Here is a 22,118-nt window from a genome sequence, read left to right as displayed (position 1 = left end):
TTCAAAACATCACATCAAAGCACTAGGGTATTTGGCCTTTTTTTCTTCCGTTGACTGTAAAATGCTCAGAAAAACAATTGAATGTCCTCTGTTTTTTTTCGGCGGGGGGGGGGGGTCACCCTGTATAATCCAAATATTCTACTTTGTTCATGCATAATTCGCACTTTTTAAGTCCAACCTTTAATCCGTAGTTTTCAGTTCTTTTTAAAACTTCTTGGACGTGATTTTTATGTTCTTCTAAATTTTTAATAAAATGTCATAAATCTTCGTTTTATGCTTTTGACCGTCGAGTATTCAGCATCAAATTCTTCTTTAAATTTTAGCCTGTTTTTTTTCTGTGTTTTTTCTTAGGTTATATCTAAATTCTGACCGCGAGTTCGCTATGCCTTTTGTTTTTTGCATTTCTGTTTTCTGTTTCTAGCAATTTTCTTGTTGCTGTACTTGTTGTACTTTTGCATCTAGCGTTTTTGTAATTCCGTCAATTGTTCCATTTTCAGAATAAAAAAAATACGTACTTGTAAAACGAAATCCAATCAAGCAGCTACCAATAAATGTTTACTTTTGGTAAAAAAGCGTAATTTTACCTTTTCTTTTAATGAAGGGAAGAAAGATCTAAAAACTACTTCTTACCTTAACTTTTTCCGCTTGTTTGAATTTCTTTTACCAATTCAAAACATTGTTTGACCTTGTTGTATTCCCGGGTGTGTTTTGTTTATTAAGTGAATTCAATATTTTCCCATGTTCTGTCACCGGCTAGAATAAGACATTTCAACTTTTTTCGTGGTCCACCAAATACGGTGACAGAAGAAACTATTCGTCGTTCGTCCAAGGTTTTGCAAATTGTTACATGCTGAAAGCTCGTTCTCTGTCATCAAGTCGCTAATCTTATAAAGATTTGGTGCAATTTCGTAGTCGAATCTTCTTTCGCCAATTTTTTGTAGATTATACGTGATTTAGTATTCTAATCCTTCGACGTCCATCTGATATAGATTGAATGTAAGTTTGTTCTCGAATCCTTTCATCGATAATCTTATATAGGTTGCATGCGAGTTTGTTCTCGAGTCCTTTCGTCGCCGAATCTGATATAGATAGGATATGAATTTATTCTCGAATTCCTCGTCGCCAAGTCTGATATATCCCTAAGTATAATTGTACAAAAAATGTTACAATGGAATCTTGAACGTAATATCAAGATTAACCTACTCGTTTGTTAGCATCTTTTATAGACTGGGTTATCTATTCTCAGGGGGTGTCAGGATCTTCCACTATATCATTATTAAATTTAAAGATAAGGCTAGGCTCTTAAATAAAAAAACAAAAGACATCGATTAATTGTAGGCATTATAAATCATACCATCTTAACCGTCTACATAACCTCTAAATTCGACTCTAATATAATTCAATCTAGCTTTAAGTTCTTAATCTACATTTATCCTATTTAAAAAAATATATAATTTCACCTAACTTATATTTTTATTTTAATTTTCCTGCATTGATATTGTTGCGTATTTTGTTCTCGTTGTTATCTGTGTGTTATTTAACTGCTTATTTAACGGATTATTGTCATCGTGTCCTAAGTGTCTTAACTGCATCTAGTGCTTTAGGTGTGTGCGTGTCAAAATATACGATACACGTAACAAAGAGTACATACCTGTCTAATGCTGGTCGCTTCTGGGGGATTTTTCAACCATCTTGAAGAACCGCACCTACTTCAAGGAAGATGCTTGACAAGGTGTTGTAAGATTTCATATATTTAATTAACTCCCATGTATTCGTCATAGCAGAACGGAAGTAATTGACTTGTGGAGGTTTTCTATGTTTCAAACATATTCAAACCGGAACACCTGACACGTAACGTTCGGTCCCCGCTCGTATAGTTCCAGTGCAATTCACCGGCCACCCAGTTTGATACATGTCACAACATGATCGTTTAACCCTTTCTGCACCTGCTTGCTCGCTCAGCTTATTGTACTTATGGTTTCCCACGATTCAATCTCTGTTGTTTATTCCGCTATATAGATAGATAATTAGACAGACAGACAGACAGACAGACAGATAGATAGATGAATAGACCGATAACAGATAATCAAATGCTTCTATCCGGCGTTGCCCGGTGATTGCCTAACAATATTACTTTATTGTACTATTGTTATCTACCAGCTTCTTAAATTTATCTCCTATATATTTTTATTGCAGAAATTCCCCTCTGGACTAAAGTCCGTAGGTTTGCAACAACAGATGCCATATACAAATTTATTATGTCTAGACTATTAGCCACTATCTTATGTAAATTTAGAACGCTATTTTAGACACATTTGGTCGTTATAATAAAATCCTGCATTTCATCCTAGAAGCAATATCATCACCACTGCAATCATCTTTCGTTCTTATTTTGCCCTCTACATAACAAGTCCTCGTACCGCTCTCAGTAATCACCGGATATTCTGCACTTTGGACAGATATGGGGTTACACCCTTCTTAACTGAATCGTAAACTCATTGATATAACATAATCTTTCACTTTTCCGTTACAAAAGAATAATAAAGTCTCCGACTAATTCCGCTCCTTCTAATTGGATGAGCTCTATCTATTCTTATATTCCGAAATAACGAACGCTAATGTACCATTCAAACATGGCGTCGCAATGATATCTGCTTTTGACCTATGAGTAAATTGCTCGCTCGCTTCGTACATTTGTTTCAGTAATTAATTATATTTTTTCAAACATAGTTATGTTTTTTTAGGTAATTCATTTATATATACTTTATTTAAACCTACGCTATTTACTGGATTCTCTCGTTGTATAATTCCTAATTCTCTCTCTCTCTCTCTCTCTCTCTCTCTCTCTCTCTCTCTCTCTCTCTCTATCTATCTATCTATCTCTCTCTCACTCTCTCTATCTATCTATCTATCTCTCTACCTATCTCTCTATCGTTCGATAAAACAACAAATTTTTATTTCCTCTCTCTCTCTCTCTCTCTCTCTCTCTCTCTCTCTCTCTCTCTCTCTCTCGCTCGCTCGGTTTGTATCTCGCTGTATATATTTATTCATTTTAAAACTGTCAAACTATTTTTATGCTTAACTATGTTTATTTTTTACCACCATTATGATAAAAATATATAGAAATACCTAACTTTTCTTTAGCAATTCATTTTTTTAGTTTTTTATCGCATATCTTTTCAAATTACTATGTTTATATCTTTCATCAAATTGTTTTGATACTGACAATTTTTTCTTCATACCTCAATTGACAGACCTGCATGCGTGTTTGAAAGTTAGGGTCTGGTTTTAATAAGAAGTACCCATTTTTTTTACACCGATTACCTACGCTACATTTTTACGGTAAATTTCATTACTAGGACTAAGACAACAGCATATTCTTTTTATTGTTTTGACTCTCGAGTGTGTATCCGTTGATATCTTATATGCTTTTATGTAAAATGATATGGTTCTCGGTTAATTAACTGTGTCTAACTGTGTCGGGTATATATCTGAGAGTCAAAACAATGATAAGAATATACTGTTGTCATAGCCCTACTCATTATACAGGGAATTGCATTCGGTGTAGTGTTTTACTTAAATTTCTTTTCCGGACTGATTCTCGACATTAGGCACATGTTAAGTTTTTTCGGGGGTGGGGGGTAAATTTGAACATTAAGTCTAACGCCACAGTTTTCTTTAGAATGATCACTTTTATAGGTCTTCTGGTTTATGCTGATTAAGAAAATATCATTTAAATTTTGTGGAGATAAGTACTTATAGAGATATAAAGACCCATATTATACACTGTAATTCACTGGCTGCCAGGTTTGTACGCACTTCGATAATCAAATCTACTTATCTTCTACCGACACTGACACCTCACAATTCTTTTTTTTTTTTTTGCATTTGGCCGGTGGGTATGCTGACACCGATTATTACGGTTAGATTGGGGGATTTTTCTACATCCCCCTCAATAAAGAAGGGGGGTCTACTCCGAAAGCCGTTCTTTACATGAGGATGTTGAGGGGGGTGTTTTCCGAACGCTGTTTTAAGATGGGAGGTTGGTGGTGTCTATTCCAAACGCCGTTCTTAGACAATTTTTCGTACTTTTATTAATTAATACCGATTTACGCGTTCCCTTCATTGCTTTTTTTTTTTTTAAGTTAAACAGTACCTGCATGTTATCGCCCCAAACCATCACTAATCGCCAGTGAAAGCCAGATTTTTTTAATTTCAGTCATGGCCGTCAGTGCCCGCAATTATTCAGGGACAGCAGTGGCCACCACCACCACCAACAACAACAACAACCATAGTTTACTTTTTTTGCGAGGAGGTGGGGCAAGTTTCAACCGGGCAACGCCGGTTAACGGGTCCTGCTATTATGAAATAGTGAGGATGTAGGTTTTTACTTACTCTATATTCGCAACATTTCCATCGTGTCTCGTTTATAACTATAGCTCTAATTCAATGTTGATATTTTTGTTGTTTGTTTTTATCTTGGTTTTGTTTATCTGATTTTGTGTTTATTTGTATATTGTATCATATTTTTTTTATATAATATTAGTTATTCGGTTATAAAATTTAGCTTTCAATACTTAATTATATCAGAATATTTCTGGAATATACTATTTTTTATCATTATTTTATTTTATTATTTATTATATTTCATCTTTTAACATGATGGTTCTTAGTTTATTATAACTTCACCAATTGCCTTCCTTACAATTAAAAATGTTATTTGTATTAATTTTCTGGTATATTTTCTATGTTTATATGTATATAAATATAAACAAATATATACATATATATAAATATATATCTATATACAGAATGTGTACGAAATGAAAATATAAACACATCGTGTGAATAAATGAACGTAGAAAATGTGTATTGTATGCGTTTGTGTATGTATGAATATGTACGGATATTCATATTATTGATATTTCTATTTTATCTCGGTTTCTCTACATACTGGCTGGGTAATTGTTGTACCATTCTTCTGGTTTCACTTGTTTCCAACTGTTGAAACACATTTTCTTCACTTTAACCTTTGAAATTTTTAAATCTGAAAGCTTAATTCTAATCTTTAATTATTGAACCACAAACTCAACACTAGAACACGGCGCACTGCTGAGAACAATTGCTACTCTGACATCCAAATCCAAAATCAATCCACTCTCTGGAAAATCATGCTTTTTATTCATTTATTTTTATTTATTTATAATATTTTCACCCCAAACAAGGCACATTGCCACTTTGTTGTAGGGGGCTACTATCAGGGGCATAAGCATCAGGGGTACTGTGTAGGGAGTTGGGCAGCAAGATGTCGGTTCAAGTTACACTTGAACTTCTGCATGTCAGTACAGTTGGGGAAGCAGGGACCCGGAAGGGAATTCCAAAGTCTAGCTGTTCTGGGGAAGAAATTACTGGAGTAGAAGGCTCTCTTACATCTACGGATCTCTACCGTGAAGGGGTGGGATTTACCTGCTTGTCGGGTTTGTCGGGGGTATTTACGTCGAGAGGGCACAAGTGCTTGCAGTTCGTCAGAGCATTCGCCGTTAAAGTACTTGTAGAACAGGCAAAGAGATGCAACATTTCGTCGCTGGGACAGAAGTTTAGATGACAGTTCAGGACCTATCAGATTGGCGACTCTCTTTTGAACCTTGTCTAGGAGCGAGAGACTAGTGACAGATGCACCAGCCCAAATATGACAACAATACTCCATACATGGGCGAATGGTGGCCTTATAGAGGTATAGGATACTTTCGGGCGTTATTAGCTTCCCAGCACGTTAGAGAGACCTACCTTCTTTGCAGCGGTCCTGGCAATACTCTCAATGTAATTGTTCCAACTCATGTTTCATGTGAACGTTAGGCCGTTATATCTATCCGAAAGCATCTCATTTGCATATTAGGTGACATTATCGCAAGCATATAAAGAGAAAAGGCGGCCATTTTCTTCTTCATTCTTTTTATCTGCACGGAACTGTACAGACTGCATACAAACAGGTTTGTACTAAATTTTTATGTATAATTACAGAAGAGCAACTTATTTTGCCTTTGATAGACTTTTAGACCACACGCCTCCTCGACACACAATTCCACTGAGAGCGGAGTTCCTCCCCCGACATTCCCGGTCGCTGCCCAAGGGAATCCGAAGCGGTACCCACTACTCAAAGCTTCTTCCTATGCTGTGAGACACGGAACCCGGTGCAGTGCAGCTCTAAGCGCAGCTCAGTATTTGCAAAGGACTTAGATCCTCAACCCCTCGGACTACAACGGCATTCAACCGAGGGATCGAGTTTGAGGTTGGGAAAAGTGCTTTCAACTGTAGGGACACGGCAAAATGCCAAGGAAACATAAAAATGATGAATTCACTAAAATTGATGTAGATATACGATTCACTTTTAATTTATTCATGCTTAGGATTTGGGGTCGGCGTACGCGCTTGACATTTATGAAAAATAAATACATTTTACCTTGAGTTTATTCATGTTTATAATATTGTGGGGTCTACGTAGAAAATCAATTTACTCGGCGTTACCTGGGACTAATAATACTAATATAATAATATTACATGTAGTAAATGTAAGTCTGCATGCATGGGTTTATGTGCAACGATTAATAATTACACAATATACAGTCTCAGAAATTACATAAGATACATGCTTATAATTTATTCAGTCAATTTTTTATCGAGATTTCACTCAAATTTTCAATCGTTTTTATCATTAAAATTCATTATTTTCATTCATATTTTCATTCATTTTTCTCCATTCAAATTTTACATACATTATCCCTTTATTCGTTTTCATTCATCTTTATTTCATTTAGTTGATTTGTTTTCATTCATTTTCCATTCGTGTTTCTTTCATTCATTTCTATTTATTTAATCTTTTTCACCCATTTTCCTACTTTCTTCATTAATTTTTCCTCATTCAATTGTTTTGATTCATTTTTCATTATTTTTTCCTATTCATTCGCTTTTATTTGTTTTCTTTCATTTTTCTTTATTCATTTTTCTCATTCACTCTTCTTCATTTTCACTCAGATTTTTCATTGACTTTTTACCTTTATTAGTTTTCACTCATTTTTTTAATGGATTTTCCTACATTTTTCTTTCATTTATTTGTCTTCATTCAATTGTTTTCATTCATTTCCATTCACTTCTCTTCCACTTTCTTTAATTTTTCTTCATTTTTTCCATTGTATGTTTTGATCTTTAATTTTGTTTCAATCTATTTTTCATTAATTTTTCCTTCATGTGTTTCTTTCATTATATTTTTATCAGTTTTGTAATTCACTTTTGATTTATTCATCTGTACTAATGTATTTTCATTCATTTATTATTCTTCCATTTTCATTCGTTTGTTTTCATTAATTTGTTTTTATCAATCGCTATATTAATTTTTCTTACATTTTTGTTCATTTTGTTCATTTTTTTAGTTTCTTCATTAATTTTTCTTTATTCAGTTTTTTTTTATTCTTTTTTTCTTCGTCCATTTCTATCTATTTGTTTGGATTTATTTTTCTCCGTGCATTTTTTCTTTCATTTGTTTTTCTACATTCAATTTTTTATTCACTTTCCTTGTTCTATTTTCCTATATATTTCTTTTGGCCATTTGCATTCATTCATTTTATTCATTTTTTATTCATTTATGTTTTATTTTCTCCATTTTTATTTTCTTCATTTTCCTTCATTCAATCTTTTTCAATAAAATTTCCCTCATTTTGTTTATTTGTTTCATTCATTTTTCTTTAATCAGCTTGTGATTCGTTGTTTTTTGTTTAGAATATTTTTTGTAATTTGAAATTTAAATTTTTGATAAAAAAATTTAATTAAAATTAAAAGTTACTGAGGTAATACAAACCAACTAAAATCAAAAGTTAATACAAACCAACTACAATTAAAAGTTAGCTGAAGTAATACAAACCAATTAAAATAAAAAATAAATAAATAAATAAATATAATAATCTACTACCACTCATGAAAATAAATAAATTAACAACTCCCAAGGAATGTCACCACTATTCACCTTCCCTTCCCCTCACCTATCATCCTACCCCCAGCAACACTAACCTTAACACCCAGCTGCCGACCCCGACCTCTCCTCCTCTCTCACATCCCGCCCCTACAGTAGTCGACCGAACGCAGCCCAGTAGCGACTCAAGCGACCCAGAAAAGCAGAGACACACACACATCAGCAGAAAAATAAATAAATAAATAAATAATAGTAATAATGATAAAGACAACATAACAGAGAACAACAAAAAAGCTCACGCTAAAACAAGTTATAAACCAAAAAGATAAATAAATAAAATAAAAATAAAGACAAATAAATAAAAATAAAAATAGCAAATTTATAAACATGTTAATTACCTAATCATACCATGCATAAATTCCCTACTCACATTTGCCCCGAGGCCTCACATAGCTACACAACTTCCGGTATGCTTTGAATCGACCTGTTACGCAACCCAAATGAAAAGGGAAATTTTCCGAAATTAATAATGGAATACGTCGCATAGACTTACAAGTAAGACATTTTACCATACAACTGAATAAATATATATATATCGCCACTTGTTCTCGTCTCCTCTTACCAACAGCGACCATAATTCATTCCTCGAATTGTGACAGCCTTCTAAATCTCTTTTACACACCTATCCCACACAATGCTTCAAGCAAACTACATATCAATCATATATATATATATATATATATATATATATTATTCAATTTTAGGTAAAAAAAATCGAATAGGCTCCTATATGGTTGACTATTATAGAAAACTGATCAAATATAATGAGAGAAGATGTATCGAGACACAGGAATGGGTATGTTTGATCTGGCATAATGATGATTCATTAAAATTGTGGGGTAGTCGTACGCGCCTGGTCCACAAAGTATGGAAATAAAATATTTAAAAAAAAACGTTTACAAGTGTTTTTGATATAGATGTACAGAAGAATACTTTGAGAAGTATGTTTTAACTTAAATAGGGATGGTATAATAAAATTGTAGGGTCTGCGTTCGCGCCTGGCCTCCATAGAATGGAAATAGGCACAAACTTTAATAAAGACTTTTCATATCTATCTGCGTAAGTATACTTTGATAATTATGTTTCAGTTTGAAGAAATATGGTATAATTCAATTATGGGGTGTTCGTTCGCACCTGACCTCCATAGAAGTATTGTCAGCCATGCCAATGTAATATATATTAATATTTGGGTTTTCTTTTGGTGGATATTGTGCCTTTATGTACTACGAGAGTTACTAAACAATTTTCTTTAAGTGGGCATTCAGATTTATTCATACAAATACATGATTTAGTTAATTTCTTTGTGTTCAATTCTTTTATATTATTCAATTTTTTCTATTGGGTTTTAATTATTTTCTCTATGTTATCAGAATAGCTATAGCTCAATTTTACTGCATGTTTTATTGAAGATTTTATGTAAAATAGTACCAAGTAAGGAAATGTAACTTGATGAGGTTCAGAAAATCTCTTCCTAAATTGGTTGTGAACATTAAATTGAAAGGGGGAATAAACCATATAATTTTTCTACTATTTTTAGACATTTTAGTACAAGATTTAGAATGAATATATTCTAGTTGGTTTTTTTTATATCCACTATCCTTAAGGCTTTGTTATAGAATTTTTAGTGGAAGTTAAAAATGTTTGCGTTAGAAAAGTTATTACTAATTCTATTGCTGATTGATTTGGAGATGTGCTTTTATTTTTGGAGTAATTCTGAGTGATTGAAAATAAGAGTGACATAAATGGGGTTTGCATATATATATATATATATATATATATATATATATATATATATATATATATTTAAGTATATATATATATATGTCAGTGGAAATAAGTTGGTAAACTTAGCTCATATGCGCAGATCGTAATATAATGATTAGATCACTCTGACAGACGTTAAAAGCATTTATACAGAATAAATGTTTAAATCTCAACTGTATTTCTCGCGGTTGGCGGTAGCCGAATGGATTGGGTCCTTGCTAATATAGCTGGACATGACTTCTGTTGCCGGGTTGATGCCCTGATGATTCCTGAAAAAAATGAAACACTAGTGTCTGTACGTATTTAATAATTATTATAGTAAATAATTATATATATATATATATATATATATATATATATATATATATATATATATATATATATATATTGTGAAATTATTTTTAAAAATTTGAACTGGTTGCTGTATAACCCTATATATGCATGGAGCAACGTAACCATAACTAAATTAACGAGAACAATTTACTCTCATGGATTATATAGTTTGCTTAGATTAAAATTCCATATTGATTCCCGAATAAAGATTTCTAATTTGAGGGAAATCAGAGATTACATCATCAGACGAGACGTTGTCAAACTTAAATGCAAGACGCAAATAGTTGTCTAAATAGTTTAATACAAGTGCATGAAATAACGCACATCAATTATTAAGCCGTTGTATAAAACTATAGAAGCCATTATTTCTCAAATCTATTGAACATGGCAATCAGAAATAATGTTATTTTTCCCATTGCAGGGCCAGTTTGCGGACGCCTATATAGGTTTAAAACCCACTGTGCTACTAAATGCGGCCTAGGTTTTCTGCATATTGGGAGAATGATGGGCTGTCGTCACGGATTCAAGTGCTGTGTGAAATTATTTAGGTAAGAATTTGTATCCCCAAAATAAGCAACTCGATGACTTCTCTTATTTCCTAAAATAATCTATTATAGAAGAGTCTGTGTGTTTGTATGGTCGTGTTTTTATATGTTTGTATGGTCGTGTTTTTATATGTTTGTATGCTCGTGTTTTTATATTTCCAGCTAAAAGTCTCACGCAAAACCAAAGATACAAAATGTTTATATTTTCATAATCGGCGTTCCTTCGGATATGTGATATTTAAAAGTTGGAAAAATATTTAGTTTTTGGAGGTTAACTGGTCCTTGTTTTAAGAGGGAGATTGGCTAGGGTGTTTTTCTACAGTTTCAATGCATTTATGTAGTCATTTTGAAAGGAAGCAATATTATTGTCACATAAAAGGGCTGCCCCCTTCTCACGTGAGTAAGAAGGCAGACTAGATCAGTGAAAATGATATTAGGAAAAGACTAGAATCGAACCCTGCAGGCAAGTGGATAATTGAAATCCTAGGAATGTTAATTCTTTTAGAAATAGCTAAATATTATTTATGTGGAAAAAGCGATTGTCCATTCTTTTAGATTAACTGGGTATTGAATATTTGAGTTAAAGGAATGGACAATGCGAGTTAAAAATATTGTTTAAAAATAGGTCAGATATGAAACAATTAGAATTGAGGATTCTTTGTTTGCCATTGGGAACCACACTTCTGACGTCATAAACAAAAGAGATTTCTCAATATAGGAATCGAGGGTTCGAAGTTAGTCAGAGTTGATGATGATAAGATAATCGGAGCAAATCACACACAGTGATAGAGTCAGTTGGAGAGGGGGTCCCCTTAGAGGCGAAGGGAGAAGAGTAGACCATTTAGTCGAAAAGGCTTGAATTCCTGACATCACCAATCGGCTGGTTGAGGAATAAAGACTTCCTCCATATTTTGTAAGTGTTGTCTCGTGTCGTCTTTGCAACCAAAAAGGTACATGTGTTTTGCATATTCATCTATAATAAGAACTCTTGTATAAATATCTTCCAGTCTGTATTAATATGAAGCCCCCAAGAATCATCCCAGACTGTTATAAATGTTTCTTCACTATCATCGTCATTTCTTTCAATGAGTCGGCTGCTATTTAACATTAGGCGATTATTTGGCAAAAAATGATGAGTCATTCTTTGAATTCTTCCATAAACGACACTATTTCTCTTCAAATTATGATGTTGTGGGGGGGGGGACCCCGTTTACGTTGAATAAAGAAGTGCTCTGAGAGTGGTTTCAATAATAGTGAGTACTATTATTTGGTAAGTGGTATGCATAAGTCATCCCAAACGTATTTATATCCAGAATAGAACATCCACATTGAAAGACCGCGTTGTCCGAGAAACAAAGCAACAATAGTTTCTTATACTATTTTATATAAGAAAATCTAACCCGAGTCGACCAGAAATCATAATACTATCAAAGTGAATAGATGTGCCGAGCTTGAAGAATTGCTAGTAAAATAAATCATCTGGGCATTTAATAAGACTGTCTCTATAAACAAATATATGAACAAATATCAATAAAGGGAGATAATAGATGCCATATTTTTCTACAAAGAAAACATTTATTTTTTAATTTTTAATATAGCTTTCACTTACTGTTGCATAGAGTCGGAAATGATGAAATTTAGTTATTTCAGAAGAAAAATTTTTTTCGAAAAATTTTTTGTGTTCTTTTTCTGAAGAGTTCGCCTCAAATTGTCTGCTACATTTGAATGCTTATGTCTTTGTATATATTAGCGTTTTTATATTTATGCGTTTATCTTATTTATTCAATATGTTCAGAACTTTTACTCTAAACTTAGGTTTTGCCCTGTGCACATGTCCTACGTCATTTTACTCTTCGCCATTCTTCTGAAAACGATTCACGCAAATGGTTTCTACAGAAAGCCTTCACCACTATAAACAAATCATCTGCAACTTAGTTTTTGTGGCGGAAGCTCATGTGTCGAAATCGAGGGGAGAGTTCATCATAATATTTATGTTTATTTATGCAACATATTTTTGTTGGGACAAGCTATGGTTTAACATGGAATATCTCTGTTTAATATGTACTGCTTTTTTTTTCGGTAGCGTTAATATAACAGTATATCAGTTTCTATACCTCTTGGAAAACTCTATTTCTAGCTATACTAAAACGAATTGTTAAATCGCCTACACAACTATTGCATGAACGCGAGGGCGTCTGCACGTATACACATATTGACAATGAATTCATATCAGTTAGACAGCAGTTGATCTTTTGGTAAAGGAACGAAAATCAGATTTTCATTTTTGCTTGCAGTTAAAATTATGAAGTTAGTGTGACGAGGAGATAAGAAAACGGAGCATTATTACATATTTTGTACTCTCTTCCCCCTTTTACACTCACACACACACACATACACACGTATATATATATATATATATATATATATATATATATATATATATATATATATATATATATTGTTTACTGTCTTTTGGGAAAGAATTCCAACAAAGTGCTCGATTACAAAGATCTACATCAATGATCTCTCAAAACACATACTTAAATAATTCGTTGACATCTATGCTGATGACACGACCATCTATGGCAACACATCAAAGGCCGTAAATGACAAAGTTCTCTCTAATTCTCTCTCCTCTGATCTTGAGCGCGTGGCACAGTGGGGGAAGAGGTGGCTGGTCACTTTTAATGCATCTAAAACCAGCTTCTATCTTTACATCATCAACGCTCTGGTCCCCATCTGGCATCAATTGAAATGGATGGCTCTCGTCTAGGAGAGGCTCCATGTTTTGACAAACTTCTGGGTTTGATCTTTACTCCTGATCTAAAATGAAACACGTACATCAGGTCTGTTGCCAAGGACGATGGGAAAATGGTGGGATCCTTCTACCGCTCCAGAAGATATCTCACTACTGATGCAATTCTCTATCTGTATAAAAGCCAAGTACGTCCAAGGATGGAGTATTGCTGCCACATCTGGGCAGGAACTGCTAAAAACAGCCTATCCTGCCTTGACAGAGTACAAAATAGACTTCGTAACTTTAGTGGGGGATGCCCTTTTCTCTTCCCTACAGCCTCTCTCCCACAGAAGAGACGTTGCGAGCCTGTCTTTGTTTTATCGTTATTTCCATGGCAAGTGCTCGTCTGAGCTCCAATCTCTCGTCCCCCCTCGCCAATCTTTCACGAGAAACACCCGTCCGGCTGAAACTACTGTCAATAATTTTCCCCACTCTCTATTTGTGCCTTAATCCAAACGTAGATTCCATGAGCAGAGCTTCTTTCTCAGAAGTGCACGACTGTGGAACTCTCTTCCGTTTGTCTGTTTCCCACCTAATTACAACTTGGATGTCTTCAAGTCCAACATAAACAAACTCCTGACAAACCGTCCCCTTAAGTAAGACACTCTATCAAATCTCCAATACTAATGATTACTACAATACTATCTCATTGATTACTGTACACGCAATAACCCTGATCCCTGAGTGGCCTCCGGTCCTTGATAAGTGGTGATCTCCATGTAAAAAAAAAAAAAACTTTTTCGATATAAGAGCTTAATATTTATTTATTTAAATGTACAGAAGGTCAGAAAAACATTGGTACCGTCGGTTTCAAGCCCAACATAAGGGGGGGCCAGTTAATGGTAAATAGTAAATAATGTTAGGCTCTCGTCAGACATGTTGTTATGCACCATTTAATAATATATTGTACAATAAAATTGTCGATAATAATATATTGTACGATAAAATTGTCGCCCTACAAAAGGAAACGTGATTCCATTTGTTGGATAGCGGGGTATCAAAACAGTATATAAAATATAAAGGGGTTTTGAAACGGCATAAAACTGTTATATGTAGTATACTGGGGTGTATATAAACAGCGTAGTTGTATAATAACCGTGCATATATATATATATATATATATATATATATATATATATATATATATATATATATATATATATATATATATATATACACGTGTGTATATATAACCAGACGTGTATTTCTATAATGAGTCACTTTTAACTTATGAATGTTAAACGTTCTGACATGTTATTTGTCTAGTTTATTTTCTATTGTGTGTTGATGTGTTTATATATACATTAACTGTTCATAGATCTCGTTTTCGGCTGGAATCTTCCTTCATACGTCCCTTCAATGCCTCCTGAAATTAAAGGTGCTTCTCTCCGAAAGTTCAGATGGGAATTATATTTTGATATAGCCATTTATTCCTGCTGAGTTCTTATTCAATGTTGGCACGCTTTGCATAAGATTACATTTTTCTAAGTCGCCCCTCTTCTGGCTTCCATGGGCGTCCGGTCATAAAACTCTATCTGTTGCGTTTCGAATTGATCTCCTACATAACTACCTTTTCATCTCAAAATCTATATTTTTATTACGTCATCACTACACGTAGCCTAAAAAGTTCTTGATGGGTTTTTGTCACGTATATTTGTTTATATAATATAATACTTAACTTAAATTCTGGCTGTCAAATTAACATCAAGTTAACATTCTTGGCAACTATTAAATGTAAATATGTCAATTTAACATGACTTTTCACGTCCTTAAAATATTTCTATCTAACAATATACGTTTACCAATAATCGTCTATTATAATTTCATCATAATAATCGACCATTTTAATAGTTTCCGGGGGGGGTTCGATAGATAAATAACCTAACACATTTCCGTTTGATGAAAACTGGTTTTCTTTTTTGTTGCAGACCATCTATTAGTTGGCCAATTGTGTACGAATCCCAAAGACGATGGGAGCCTTCTATCATGTTTGAAAATGACACAATTTTCAACGAGCGAGATCGGAAATGCGTCATTGTACAACTCATGCTCTCTACCGATCCAAAATACGACAACAGGACCATTACCAGCACCCTCAAAATGCATCGCCGGATTGCCACGATTAACAGGAACGTGCCCAGGGAGATGGAAACAAAGTTTCCTGCTACGGTTATGGTTTTGGTGTAGTTTCAAGTGAGAGCCACATCATGCCACCTCACATCTTCAGTCGGCTTTAAAGCAAACACTAAAGTGTACCTTGATGTGTTGAAGAGTGTCGTGATCCCCTGGTGCAATTAGGTGGTCGCTGGCAGATCCTGGGTGTGGTAGCAGGACGGCACCGATACGACTTTGTATCCTAATCTCATTGGCCCCTCTCCTTCCCCTATGTGAACTTGCTGGACTACGTCGTTTGGTCATATGCTGAGAACATCACCAACGTGACCTCCCAAAAGCTAGCCTGATCGCCGCCATCCGCCGAGTTATCTCCGAGTCAGAACTTCTTCCAGCATTTGTAGAAAAGACATGCTCCCGTCTCCGGACCCGTATTGACACGGTTATTGAGGCTGAAGGCGGTTACATTGAATAGATGTTAGCTTCATTACAAAATTAAGTTACCTGAATTGTTTTCTTTTTCAATAAAGTTTTAAAATAAATCTGGTGTTGTTTTCTTTACGGCTACACATTTATCGTGCCACCCTGTATACATATAAACATGTATCTTTGACGATTTAAATCATTGCATTTTTTTTAATTTTTTTTTTTTTTTTTTTGCGGATCAAATCATAAAATTATACACTATATAGTCTGCGTACTATGACATTTACGTTAATTACAATCAACTTAGAGAAAGAGCATATCACTTGAATATAAGCGACAAAAAATATAATTATCCATTTAATGTGAATAATGTTTTCTTTGTTTTCTCTTTTTTAGGAGGCCTGGCAGATTCCCACATTGGTATCGAAATCACGCTTGAAAAAATAAAAAAAATAAAAAAATAAACAGAAACCGATCCTGGATTTTCGAAATATGACCAAAGCACAATCCGAAAATCATAAGATATTTTATTAATAAAATAAATTATTTCAAATATATTTTTAATGTGATTCATTTTCCTATGAGTTCATTTCTTTCTTTGCTCTGGTAATCATTCTGATAGGAAAGCAATAATTACTATGAAACAACTAACACACACACATACATACATACATACATACATACATACATACATTTATATTTCTAATGTTCTCTTAAAAAGTACTCGACATCTAATTTAGAGCAACATAATTATCTATATATATAAACATATAAAAAGATATATATATAGACACATATATATATATAAACATAAATATACAAATATATATATATATATATATATAATATTTCAAAATTTAAATTACTATAAGCGAAATAATGTTATGTTTTTTTTTGTATAATTTGTCAGCAAATAATGAATAAATAATATTTTAAAAATCTTATTCTTTGTGGATATATTAATTTTCATATATGTATATTTTTAACTTGTATGAACTACCACACACACACACACACACACACACACACACATATATATATATATATATATATATATATATATATATATATATATATATATATATATATATATTACGGGATGCCTTAAATAAGTTTCCAGACTTTTTTGTATTGGCACTTTTGTTGATGAAACTCTAGTCTCCTTCAAAGTAATCTCTTCTGGCTGCAATGCCATTGTTGTAATGTTTCAACAGCTTCTGGGAGACACCGTGGAAGTCCTCTTTTGTGAACATGTCAATGACCCTTGTCACAGCCTCTTTCATCTCCTCAATTGTCCTATAACGATAGCCTCTAAGGTCTTTCCTGTAGCTTAGGTAGTAACCAAAAGTCAGAGAGAGAGCAAGCTCTGGACTAATTAAGGTGAGAAACTATCTTGGTGGCCGATCTTGGTTAAATAGTCTGTAACACAGATGGGTTTGCGTTCTGATGCAATATGCAAGTTGAAATGTCACTGACCCGATTTGAAGATTGCTGGCCTCTTCCGAGGTAAACTCTTCCTAAACCTCAACATAGTATTTCTTGTTGACTGTCTGTTCAGCGGGAATCCAGTGTATGTAGATCATGCCCGTGCTGTCTAAAAAGGTAGCATCATAAGTTTTTGGTTGGATTTGCTCTGTCTCGCATTCTTGGGTCTCTGAGAGCTAGCATGCTTCCACTGGGAACTCTATCTCTTGGTTTCTGAGTCATAGCAGTAAATCCAGCTTTTATCGCGGATCACTACAGCATCAAGAACTGCGGAATCTGAATTGATCAGCTCGACTATCTCCCTGCTGTCATGATATCTTTATTTCTAATCTTCTCGAAGCACCCATTGGGACAAACTTCGTGCAGATCTTCCGCATCTTTAATTCCATGTGACTAATTGTATGTATAATTTCCATACTGACATCAAACTGCGCACTTATTGTCTCTAGAAACACACGACGGTCTTTATCCATGAAATTATTCATTTGGCCAATACTACTCCCATGCCTCTTATCATCTCTCACAGACTCCCTGCCTTTCTTGAATCTCTTATGCCACTGAAAAAAAAAACGACGCTCGATTCATGCGAGATGGTTCAAAAGCAGTCTGAAGTAATATGTGACATTTTTTTCTAAATTTAAAACAGAATTTTATTGCATATTGTTCTTCTAAAGTGTCCTCACGTCCGGACTGCATTTTTGAAATTCACCAGCTGTGACAATCAGGCTTTAGTAGGGTGTATTCCAATCCCTGCTGCAGATGTTTGTTTGAACTTGGAATCATAAAAATTGGTCAGTCATCTCATAAGATACATAGCAATAACATACTGAATTTTCAAGTGTCTACGACAATTTAAAATATCTGTACAAAAAAGTCTGGAAACGTACCGTGTATATATACATACATATGTCTATAATATAAAGCTGAATGTCTCTGTGTGTGTGTGTGTGTGTGTGTGTGTGTGTGTGTGTGTGTGTGTGTGTGTGTGTCTGTCTGTCTGGTCGACGAATAGGCTCCTATACGGTTGACTATTTTAAAAAACTGATTGCATATAATGATAGAAGATGTATCGATACACAGAAATGGGTATGTTTGATCTGGCAGAACGGTGGTTCATTTAAATTGTGGGTCTGCGTTCGCGCCTGGTCCACAAAGTATGAAAATAAAAAATTAAAAAATTAAAAAAAACGTTTGCAAGTCTTTTTGATATAGATGTACAGAAACATACTTTGAGAAGTATGTTTTAACTTAAATAGGGATAGTATAATAAAATTGTGGGGTTTGCGTTCGCGCCTTGCCTCCATAGAATGGAAATAAGCACAAGCTTTAATAAAGACTTTTCATATCTATCTGCGTAAGTATACTTTGATAATTATGTTTCAGTTTGAAGAAATATGGTATAATAAAAATTATGGGATGTTCGTTCGCGCCTGACCTCCATAGAATGAAAATATATCACAAAGTTTAACAAGGTTTTTTAATATAGATCCACAGAATATTGTGATAAGTGTTTCAGTGTGAAATAATAATTTATAATAAATTATGGTGTTTATCTATTTTATTTTTACTTTCATCATATTTTGCTTTGGTTTTGTGCCTAACGAGATATGATTAGAATGGAGTCAATTTGGTTCTTTGTTACACGTTACACCGTCGTTGAAGTATCATGTCACAAGGTGGCGTTTGGGGTTTTGGAAACGGGTGCTTGAAATTGTGAGATAATTTGTTGCAGCAAGGTCAATTGGGCCTTCCTCCGTTTGAACAGCGATCCCCGATTGCAAACTGGCCAACGATGTGCCTCGTATTAACATCTCCATCACCTGTGCAGGCATTGAAGTCCCCTGCAACTACCACAAGATCTCGGGATGGGATGCTGTCCATAACAACCTGGAGACTATCATAGAAGGTATCTTTAATGTTGCCGTCGGCATCAAGAGTGGCAGCATAAGATGTGATGATGGTTATGTTAAACAGTGCGCCACGTAGTCGTATTAGGGCTAGGCGAGGGGAGAGTGGTTCCCAGGCAAGAAGTGCAGCATTTGCCTGATCGCTTAATGCCGTGAAGTCCCGAATTGTCGGTAACGTAATATGCGGCCACAACCGAGATGGAACTCATTACACGAGTTTGTAACGTAATTCAAATCTTTACGTAGCTGAATACTTGATGCATCGCCAAGGCTATCAAGGATACTTTTATCGTGATGTCCTCACTACATGGGTTCCCTACCACGGTTTAAGAGAAGCTCATCTACCCTAGAGAGGATAGACCGCGACAGTTTCTCAACCTTGTATTTTACCTTGCAGTGCATACAGCGCCTCACCTTCCTAAATAGTCACCCATCTGGAACTGGCCAGACTCAACGTTTCTTCGGTGATCTGGCGAGAACCGGTGTGTCAACGTAATTGTGCCGTATATAGTGTCGGTAGGACCACTATGGTAGATGTGATAGGACATGTCTTCTTGGGGGACTTTTACCATTCGACTGCCTGTGTTTGCAAATCCGACTTCAGGCAAGAAACATCGGTCTTGTATTAACGGAGAGCATGAGCTTGAGTGCTTGTGTTTCCTCAGACTTCAGAGTCTGGACATTCCAATATGCGAACTGATGAAACATACGATGACGGAACAAATGAAACATCCATCTTGCTGATTTGACACTCGCAACACTGGGACAGCGAGCGCGTCGAATCTCGCGGACGCCATAGCAGGAGTCGTAATCGGAATAAGTGTGGAATTCATAATTAACAGGGAGGTTTGAAATTCACAAGTGGTCCTCAAACCCGCATGTATATCCCGGTGATGGCAGTTTGGGCTTTTCAACTCAGTTATAGCGTCGAACTTTCGCTTGCACACCCAGCCCATTTTGCAGAATCAGTGTCGCGACGAGAACCCATGAGAGGGAGAGGTAATCGTGATAGGATGACGACTGATTCCGCGGGATCAGTGCTAGGCCATAGGTTACACATCCCCATATGAATCATTTTGACGGCCAGTAGGAGCAATTCCCTACTGTCCAACCCAGGTATACCAGTCCTTAAGACACTAAACGTTTAATTTACGATTTACTTTTTCCTTTCACGTTAATACCTGAGCTATGAAGACATGTTTGCTATAAAGCTAAAAATTAAAACATGAACCAATAGCTATTACGTTATATATGCATATTTATAATGCTGTCGTTCGACCGTCACCTCCCAAATTTCATTCTTTTTTAATTTTCACAGTTTTGCACCGATTTTCCCCGGCTAAAACCCAAATATAAAGTTTCGCATGGGTTCGAATACCCTATATATTAAGTTTCATGTCTGTAGACCGAAAACTGAGAGAGGTGTTGGTAGGCAACATTTTTTAATCAAATATATACACACGCATGCATAAATATATATATAGAAAGAAGTTAGTGTTTACTATAACCATTTTACGCAAATATTACGCAAGTATAAATTATGTAGAATATCTGCATGAATATTATTACACGTAATTGTTAAAAATGATCATCCCATCAGAAAACCGAAAACAACTAAGGTAATTAATTAAAATGAATGTTTAAAAGAATATGCAAATTAGCTAGATCTTTTGCTAGTGAATGCAACCCATATATAACAAAGTTTTTCTTTTTGAATAAATAGAAAAACATTTTTTAATATGAATATCAATTCCACAGGGCACTCATTCACATGTAATATATTGATGCTGGCATTCTGTAGATGTTCAGTGTAAATAGAGACACTCTAATATTATTGTAGCTTTTTTGTTAAAACTGCAAAAGTATTTATCTACGCTAGCACGAACGCCTGGCAAAGCCCGGTCGTAAAGTACGCTTAACTATTATATTTTAATTCTTTCATATTTCGTATATATTATTATAGAGTTAATGTTCTATCGATGTTTATATATTATAAAGTTTTGATTTCCAAACTAAAACAAATATATCCATATGACTTGGGTTCATTAGCTGAATCGAAACCTAAATAATAACTTCTGAAAAAAAAAATATATATATATATTTATATATATATATATATATTTATATATATATATATATATATATATATAACATGAGTTCCTTCAGCTATAATCGAAACCGAAACCAAAACTTATGAAGAATTCTTGATAAAATTATTTATGAAAAAAATAGATTACTGAAATGCCATCAGTTATAATCGAAATCGAAACCAAACTTATCAAGAATTCTTGATAAAATTATTTATGACAAGAAATGAAAGTACATAACAATTAACAGACATGCGTGACACAAAAAATAACACACACGCTATCGTTTTAATATATAGATGAATTGGCCAGAGAAATATTACCCATGCTCTAAAGTACGCCTGCAAATATTTTGTCTTTTCTGTGTACAAAAAATCTTTTGGGTAATAAACCGTGAAAAAAGGTTATAGGTCAGGAAGTGTGTGATTATTATCTTCTAGAAGCACGGAAGTGAGTGATTATTGTACGTTTAATGTGAAAATGGCATTATAAAATCTAAAATATTTTAAACATTTTAAAACTGTATTTTTACAACTAAGTCTTGCAGCCTGTCGACATTTTTAGAATATAATTTAACTATTAATCAAATATTATTAAATATTCATTAGTTTAAATTGATTACATTTTAATCGTATACAA

At 34.2% G+C, this 22,118-nt stretch overlaps 1 protein-coding gene and 1 long non-coding RNA gene across 2 annotated transcripts in view; one reads left to right on the top strand and one right to left on the bottom strand.

Annotated features, from left to right (window-relative positions):
* The window catches only part of LOC145276841 (uncharacterized), a 50,521-nt gene extending 33,952 nt beyond the window's left edge, over positions 1-16,569 (top strand). Inside the window, exons 2-3 of the long non-coding RNA XR_013868038.1 lie at positions 10,542-10,668; positions 16,397-16,569. This is a non-coding gene — a long non-coding RNA (uncharacterized LOC145276841). The remainder of the gene's footprint in view (positions 1-10,541; positions 10,669-16,396) is intronic.
* LOC145276825 (uncharacterized) overlaps positions 1-22,118 on the bottom strand; it is a 173,387-nt gene that overhangs the window by 147,066 nt on the left and 4,203 nt on the right. The gene's annotated exons all lie outside the window — the stretch shown is intronic.

Source organism: Euprymna scolopes, chromosome 1, assembly GCF_053919585.1.
Source record: "Euprymna scolopes isolate OS-2025 chromosome 1, ASM5391958v1, whole genome shotgun sequence".
NCBI classification, from domain to species: domain Eukaryota; kingdom Metazoa; phylum Mollusca; class Cephalopoda; order Sepiida; family Sepiolidae; genus Euprymna; species Euprymna scolopes.
This window is presented reverse-complemented; position numbering and strand designations above follow the sequence as displayed.